The sequence below is a fragment of the Pseudopipra pipra genome, chromosome 18 (genome assembly GCF_036250125.1).
Source record: "Pseudopipra pipra isolate bDixPip1 chromosome 18, bDixPip1.hap1, whole genome shotgun sequence".
Classification (NCBI taxonomy): Eukaryota; Metazoa; Chordata; class Aves; order Passeriformes; family Pipridae; genus Pseudopipra; species Pseudopipra pipra.
Genome location: NC_087566.1, coordinates 5,139,919 through 5,148,369, shown reverse-complemented (window position 1 = coordinate 5,148,369; position 8,451 = coordinate 5,139,919).

Here is an 8,451-nt window from a genome sequence, read left to right as displayed (position 1 = left end):
GGTAATTTCACAGTCCCTTCCCTACCTGACCTCCCACCAGGGGACCAGTCTCACAATAGCTCTCCAAGTGAGACATTTAAGCACACCTTCCAGGAGCAGTCTGCTGGGAGGAGAGGTCACCAGGTACAAAGCATGTCCCTTGAAGCTGTTGGTGAGCACTGTCAGCTGGGGCTGTGTGGGCTCAGGCAGGCAGAGACCTCCAGCAGAACCAGCCTGCAAAGCCCAGCCACAGGGGCTGCACACACAGCTAATGAGGCCGTTGGTGCCAGAGAGCAGAGGGAAGAAGGAACAGCACAGACACTTCCAGTTACTCCAACAGAAAAGCACTTGTTCCCTCCCTACCTAACTGGACAACACCTTCCTCACTCCTCCATCCTGTATTTTACCTCAGCCTCTGACCACAAACCCCAGGTAAGCATCCTGGCATGCTCCAGATGGGAATATGCCGAGCACTGAGGCTGCCACAAGCTTCCCTCATTCCAGTCTGAATAACTAGTAATCATTTTGTTGAGGTAAGGATGCAAAAAGCAGCTGGAAGCACAGGCTTGTCTGATCTATTTTTTATTTCACATACTTCAAAACCTGTCAAGGCCCTTCTCTTCTGCACTGCCAAGGCTCTTTTATCAACTTATAATTCATCACAGGCACTTGGAAGATAAAGGAGTTTGCACTGTTTGGGGCAGGCTGACAGGCTCCTTAGTGGACAGCTGCTGACAAAGATGTCAAAAATATAAATTGTTTCATCTTAAGAAAACAAACAAGAGAGGATTAAACATTGCCTTTAGAGATCATCTGTCCCACACCAGATGATGTTGCGCAGCCCAGAAGAGGCAATGATGTCTCAGTACAAACTCTTACCACTACAGCACCCTGACAGTGCAGCAGGTGTAGGAGCCTTCCAGGGCAGCTGGCAGGAAGCCCAGTTACCCCGGCGCTGCACAGTTGGGGACCATTATCCATGGACAAGAGAATCTGTTTTGCAGTTTACTGGCATTTGAGTGCTCTCAAAATAGATACAGTAGCTGGCTTAAGGCTGCCAAGAGGTAGTGCACAGAACAGAATAGGCCGGAACACTCTTAGCTGAGGCCAGTGCTCTGGGAAGCCATGACCACATCTTGATTCTGCTTTGAGACACCAAGTACTCGATTGTGAACCCCTTCTGTTCCTCTCAAATTTGAGAGTATTCCAGTTCAGTGATGCTGATTCAAAACCAGAATAGCCACAAAACACAATAACCACACAGGAACTCTTCCTCAGCAGCAGAAGAGCTCAGAGGAAAGTCAGCTTTTCTTCCACGTGCATTCCCCTTTTCCCAAAGCTGGGCACTCTCCCTGCTGCCTCCAAACTGGCCTCCAAAGCAAGGGAACCACAAAAACATTGAAATTTCCTTCTACAGCATCAGGGTCATCCTGCTTGCGTGCAGGGTGTGTCACAAGGGTGGAGGAGAGAGACTTCCCTGCTTACTGACCGGCCAGTTCCTCTGCTTCTGGGAGGGCTATTGCTCCCAGTCCATTTTTGTTTCAATCTGCCCCATGTTGGATACAATGATTGGAGGCATTTGGAAAGCTATCAAAAACTCCATGGGCCTTATTCAATCTGTGTAACTCCCCTGAAGCACATGGGGTTTCAACAAGCACAAATGTGGCACAGAAAAGGGAGAAAAAGGCCCTTTCCCAAACAGCAGCAGCAGCTGCCTTTGGGTCTTCATGTCAGACTTCTGAGGGGAGCTTTGCTCTTGATCCCCTGAAATCTTTTGGTTTGCAGAGCCAACAGTTTGACGTGTGCACCTTTGTCTGAACTCTGCTGCAACTGAAAAACTGAGTAAGTCAGAACCAAACTGCTCATTCTAGCAACAGTTCTTTGGGATTTGTGTTTTTCAGAAACTGCAAGTGAAAGAGAGCAAAATGAAGGGCACCAAAGGAACAACTTTGACATGTAACAAGATAGTCAGAGAAAAGAGCCCAAAGTGTCTCCAGGTCCCCTTGCCTGGATCTCAGCTTGGACTAGCCCATCCCTCAGCTCCAGTCTGAATTGGAGTGTTTTAAGAGTGTCACTGGCAGCCCCCAAACCTCCTGCTAACACAGCACGAGGACAGCAGGACCCATTGGCCATTTTGGGTTTTGCATCACTAATGCCTGTGCTGTTGCTGTCCCTGATCAATATTGTTTAGCTCCCACAATTGCATCTGAACTAGCGGCACTCACTAACTTTTTCCTGATTTTGGCTGGTTTTGGAAGACTGCAAAGAGAGTCCCTTATGGTAACACGCAAAGAATCCTCTTTAAAGCAGGGGAAGGCAATGTCTGGCCCCTACCTGCCCTTCCTGCTGCCCCTCACTAAGCAGACATTAGGCCAAGCCAGACAAATGCAATCCCTGCCCACCAACCTCAGGACAGAAGCCATTTTGCCATCCTTGGCCAGATGATCTGGAGCTGAGTGTCCACTGGGCTCCCACCAGCAGGAAGGCAGGATGCACCTCCAGAACTCCTTTCTGAGGTGCCCAGCTCACACCTTGGGAACCCATACCCAGGAGCTGCAGGGCTGCCATGAGGGGAGGGAGAACTCCTGCAGCAGGTCCCACAAGGGCCCCGCTGCAGGCACTGCTGAGCACAGCTCCCAGGCTGCTGGCACCGTTGGGAAAACATACCCAGGACAGGGCAAAACACCACAGAGCAGTGAGGGGGAAAAGTGTGAGAAGCAGCTCCACAACACCAAGGCCAGGGGAGGAGGAGGAGGAGGAGGAGAAGGAGAAGGAGGAGGAGGAAGATGTGCTGCAGGCACCAGAGCAGAGTCCCCTGCAGCCCATGGGGTGACCATGTGGAGCAGAGGAACGGTGTGAGGAGGAAGGAGCAGCAGAGACAACCTGCTATGGACTGACCACAATCCCACTTCCCAGTGCCATGGGGAGGGGAGGCAGAGGAGTTGGGGATGAAGGAGTGAAACTGAGCCTGGGAGAAGGAGGAGGTGGGAAGGTGTCTTAATTTGTCTTTGTTTCTCACTAGCCAAACCTATTTTAACTAGCAATAAATTAATTCTCCCCCAGTTGGTCTGTTTTGTCCAGTACAGTAATCGCTAAGTGATCTCCCTGTCTTTATCTGGGCTCACCAGGATTTTAATCTTAGTTTCCCTCCCTGCCTTGTTGAGGAGGGGAGTGAGAGCAGTGAGGTGGGTGCCCTGCATCTGTTTGGGGAGACCTTCACAAGGCAAAATGGTGGGAGCCATCACTGGCGTTGGGATTCAGAGACAGAGAGCCAAGAGGTAAAGCAGGACTTGGGATCAGGGTGCTGAAACTAAGGAAAGCTAAAGCTGCTGCTAGGATCATCCCCAGTGTAACCCTTAGGCTGGGGAATCAGTGTGTCCCACAGCATTAGTGTCAGCCTAAGGACAGGACTGTGTTACAAAAGGAGGGGTTTGAAACACACATAAAAGCAAGGCTCAAATGAGGCAGCAGAGGTGATGTGAGGGCTGTTACATGGACTCTCTCAATAGCCTCTAGCCAGAGGCTTCAGCATGTCCCATGGTATAAATCTCTGCCTAGGTTTAGGATTAGACTTCATGTATTCAGAGTCAAATTCTGACATGAAAAACCCCTAATGAGTTCCCTAGAGCTTCATCTGCTTTTCTCCATGTCAAATTTGGATCACTAACTGGGGAAAAAAACACGTTTGTAGCAAAAAGACAAAACAAAGACAGCAGATCCTAACAAATGTCAAGAGCAAAGGAAGAAGCAACATTTTCTCTATGTGCAGTCACTCCTTCTTTTCCCAAACCACAGCACTCCCCACTCCTGTATCCAAACTGCCCTCAAAAGCGAGAGGTGAAAATGACTGCAGGCAAATGACACTGCTGTCTGGTTCCAAGGATGCATCTGATGTACACTTTGATATAGTGTTCTTCAAAGAGGAACAACATTGACTTATGGCTGAGCTTTGCAAAAAAAAGGCTTGCTGTGGAGCTGTTTCAGAGACATGAGACTCATGCAGAAAGGAGCTCATTCAATTGTGAAGCAACAAACAGCAACATCTTTTTGTTATAGAAAAGTCTCCACACTCCGGTTCTGCTTCTCAGCTGGATATTTTGTCAGGGAAAAAAACCTTATTCACCCTACAGTTTACTTGAAATTTTTGGAGACTAAGGCAACCAAAAGTGCCACCACATGGATCAAGGCATTACCACATTCTCAGCTTCACAGCATGTTTGCTGAGGGTCATCAGCTGCAGTGTTCCAAAACCTCTCCCAGGCTGTGGGCTCATAACAGTTACGGCCTGACTCGTGCCTCTAATGGGGGGGACTGCCAGCTTCCTAAAAAGCCCAAATGCTTTTTAGCATTTAGCCTGGACAGCTCCTACTTATAGGCAACAAATATATTGTTGTTTATAGATGTGAATTGCACTCAACACATTCGAAATTGGAATACAAAGCCAATGCACGTTTGCGTTGCAGAGGTCTGTTCTCTTCTGCCAAGTAGGATGGAGAGAACTCTACCCTGAAAACAGAACCAAACCTCCTGAAAGGGGGATTATAAATAAGCCTAATCCTCTAATTATCACCTTCAGTTACATCTGGGCAGAGTGATATGCAAAGCAACCAAGATAATTTGATCAGTAATTTATCTCCCTCATATCCTTACAAGGAAAGTAGAACGATTATCCTGTCAAGCAGCTTACCTGTAAACCTCCAGAAGAGAGGCAGAGACTGCATCTCTTCTCCAGACTTGCAGTCTCGTGTCTTTCCCCGAAAGCGCTTCTCCATAAAGCCAGTTTTCACTTTTACCTACAGCAAGAAAATATGTTTGCCAGAAGCACAGGATTCCACTGCAGGATCTCACCTGCAGCTCCTGTAAACTTACAGTTAAAATTCACTTATTTTCCAGAAGGTAAGGATGAAATTACAGGAGGAATTAAGGAAGGAGGAAGAAAACAAATCAAAGTAGCACAGATTTAGCAGTTCTTACTGGACTGATTGATGTTTGTTGGAGGAGAACAGAGAAATCTGTTCTCCTGCACTTTTGTGGATGCCACTGAGGGACTTGGAGCAAAGCAGCCTGAATATCCAAAGAACTATCCACTCTAATACACCACCATGAAGTGGGTTAGTGCTCAGCAGGAGACTGATGCAGGAGACAATGCTCAGAGACCATCACTTCTGGGATGATCCAGCACTTAGAGCACTCACTGGGCCTCAGGAGACTTTGTCTCTGAGCTCCAGGGACACCGTTAGGCCAGTCATTAAGGATAAGTATATTGGAAAATACTGAGGTGCCTAACTCATTCATTTCAGCAATAGCTGTGGGCCCAAGCCTGTCTTCAAATCCTGGTCTGAGTCTCTCCTTGGCTCAGACTCCATCCCCCTTTATGAAATGCAAGGTGACAATGTCTTTATACCCTGTAACGGTTTTGTAAAGAAAAACACATGAAAGTGACAGTTGGGCTCTTTCCATCATGGAGCCATGAACATGGCAAAGGGACAGTCCCACATAACACACCACGTCCCTGCAAATCCAGGCATTCCCATTGCCTTCCCTTTGAATCACAGGCCAGTGCTGTTGATAAACCTGCCGAGTGATCTGTCCCACTCACTCCCTGTTAACATTTTAGGCACTGGGGGACAAAATGCAAGGAGTTTTGCCTCACAGGCAGTGGTTTGCTCTGGAGTAGATGTACCAACATCTCTTCACTGAGCTGGATTTAGGGCAAACCCCCAACCACACACAGCAGATTTTGAGTCCCTAGGCAAGGGAAAATGAAGAACAAATTAAATGTTCACTGCAAGCAGTTCACCAAACAAAAGAACAATAATAGTGTTTTTCTGTGATTCTTTTCATTTCTCTCAGCATAACTACACATCTTCTGGATACAATCTGTTTCTTTGCCAGGGCTTCAGCATTCTCCCCTGAATTAATGATGCTGGAAAATCTCCACTTTTCATAGACTCTGATAGTCTCTGCTGAGCAGCAGAAGGCTGCACAATACTTGCTTATGCAATGACTGGTCCTGTGCCAGGAATAATAGCCTGTCTACTAGGAACAAACAACTCACACACAAACCCAAAATACTTTTCTCATTAAATGTCTGAATTAAGTGGCATAAAAACCACTCCAAACCTACTACTCATACTGCACACTAATGTCAGCCTCCACAATGAGTTAAATAATCCCACACCCTATTCTTTGAGGAACAGTTAGCATGAGCAGGGCAGGGTGGCACTTCCTTATTCATCACCTTCAAAGTACTCTTGACCCTATCAAGAACTATTATTACAGGTCCAGGCAACAACAGGACATCCAAAGCAGTTAAAATGCAGCTTGATCTGGAAAGTGCCTTTGTCAGGATGGCAACATCAAAGAACCTTTCCTCCATTTTGACCCTCAGCTGAGAAATAAACAACTAAATCATTGACACTTTCTCATTGGCCTCAGAATTCCACCCACTGCTTCCTCACCAAATCATTGCACCACTGGGATGTCAGCCTTCCATCCTTGCTCACCTTGTACTGGCAAGAGGAAATAGGACACCTCTATTTTACAAGAAAACTCACTGTGAAGCTCAAGTGGCAAAGAGATACAGACTGGACAGTTATGCTGACAAGTTGTACTAGAAACTCACATTTCCTACTCCATTCTGCCCTTCCAGAAGAGGCAGAGGTTTTCTGAAGGGCATTGAAAAAGGAACTAAAGAAAAGCACAGCTTAGGATCAAATATAAGTTAGAAACACCTGGAGAGAAGCACTGCACATGTAGGGGATGAAAGCACCTGATCAGTGAGGAAAGGTCCTACAGTTCTGTGCAAAGCAATTTTTTCAGGTGATACCTTCTCTAACCATTTACCTCTTCTCTGCTGTTATTCCCTGGTTTTGAACCAGAACACAAGTTTGGTTTTGACTCTGGAAGACTGGACGAAACTACCTGCACTTCTCCACACACCATATTGCATGGCTGCAGTGTAGGTTGTCTGTGCCACATGAGTCCTTCAAAGGCATCTACACTGATGTTATCAAAGGGGCAAGTTCATGACAAAGCTCTAGGCCAGTACTTGTCTCTGTTAAAAACAGGAAGCTACAGAGAGCCCTGGACCCACTGAACAGGAAGAGATTTACAAGCCCACACACAAAGGCAGTGGCAAAGAATGAAAAGAAATGCTGCAATCTGTGACAAAAAAAAAAGGGTGGCAAACAAGTGCAGATGTTAAAAACAGACAGCTGCATCTCTCCCTGGTATCCACTGTCCCAGAGAACAGATTGCTTAAGTTACTGAAGTGAGGAATCTACACAATCTGCCTAAGTGCACATACCCAATTATCCAAGTACCAAGGAAACAAACAGCATCAACAGCTGGAATAACCCAGCTGTAAACAAAGCCAGCACTCTGGGAACACTGAAGAAGAAAGAAAATAAGCGGAGTACTTTCATGCTAGAGTTTGTAATAGCACTGAGTTTACGGTTTTTATACCAGGGACCACATTTCTTGCATTTTTTCCCTCCAGAGGGTTCTGGTTTCTCGAGCTTCATTCTCTTCCCGACAGAGCCATCTAGTGGGTGAGACCTCGTTTGTCAGAAGGAAATTTTGATTTATCACACTCTAAGCGTAACACACACATCGCAGAAAGGATCTTCAAAGAAGCCTGTAACCAACTACAGTTCCAGTTAGTCTAGCCAGAAATTGTGATACGTTTGTATCACAAACTGGGACTTAAATTCCTACCAGTGTGAAATTTAAAAAATTCTAACACTAAATGCACAGTATCTTTCTGAACAGTTTGTCCCAGACTCAGCCTCAACCTGAAGTCATAGTGCAAAGCCTTTTGTTTATGCAAAATCCAGTATTTTCAGTATTTTCCTCAAAGCTGATATGGATTAGAGATGTTACATGTTTTAAATAAAGCTTAAAAGCTAAGGCAAAAAAAGTTTTCAGAAAAACTCTTCTGGTTGGGAAAAAAGTTTTAAATAAAGTTTCCTTGCTGTGTGTTCAGTGGACAGTCACAAATACAGAGGGTGATACAGCAGCATCTCTGTTACTCTCTGAAACAGTTGCTCTCCAAAATTTGTGGCTGTCCCCTGCCCTCAGAGCTGCTAAAAGCCACACCTACTGTTCCAGAGAGGAGAGAATGGCACCTTGGCATTGCACAGGAAGGATAAAGAGGGACTTTAAAACAGGTGAGCCAGTCATCATTAGTGGAAACAGTCCCCAACAAGCCTGCTACTGCCAGGCAGCTTTAATTTGCTCAAATAGCATTTAACTATTATTCTCTTTAGGGTTCCCCTGGGTGTTTCCAAGCCTTTTGTCATTCCAGTAGCTGCCTGCGGCCAAAACATGGTGCCATTTTCCCCTGCCCTCTGCAAAAGCTTCCAGCTATCCTTCAGGACAGACTACAGGCTATTTAACAGGCAGGAGGAAACAGTGAGACACAAAACCAATGGGCCAGATTTGAAGCCTTGCCAAAATGCTGAATCTCTT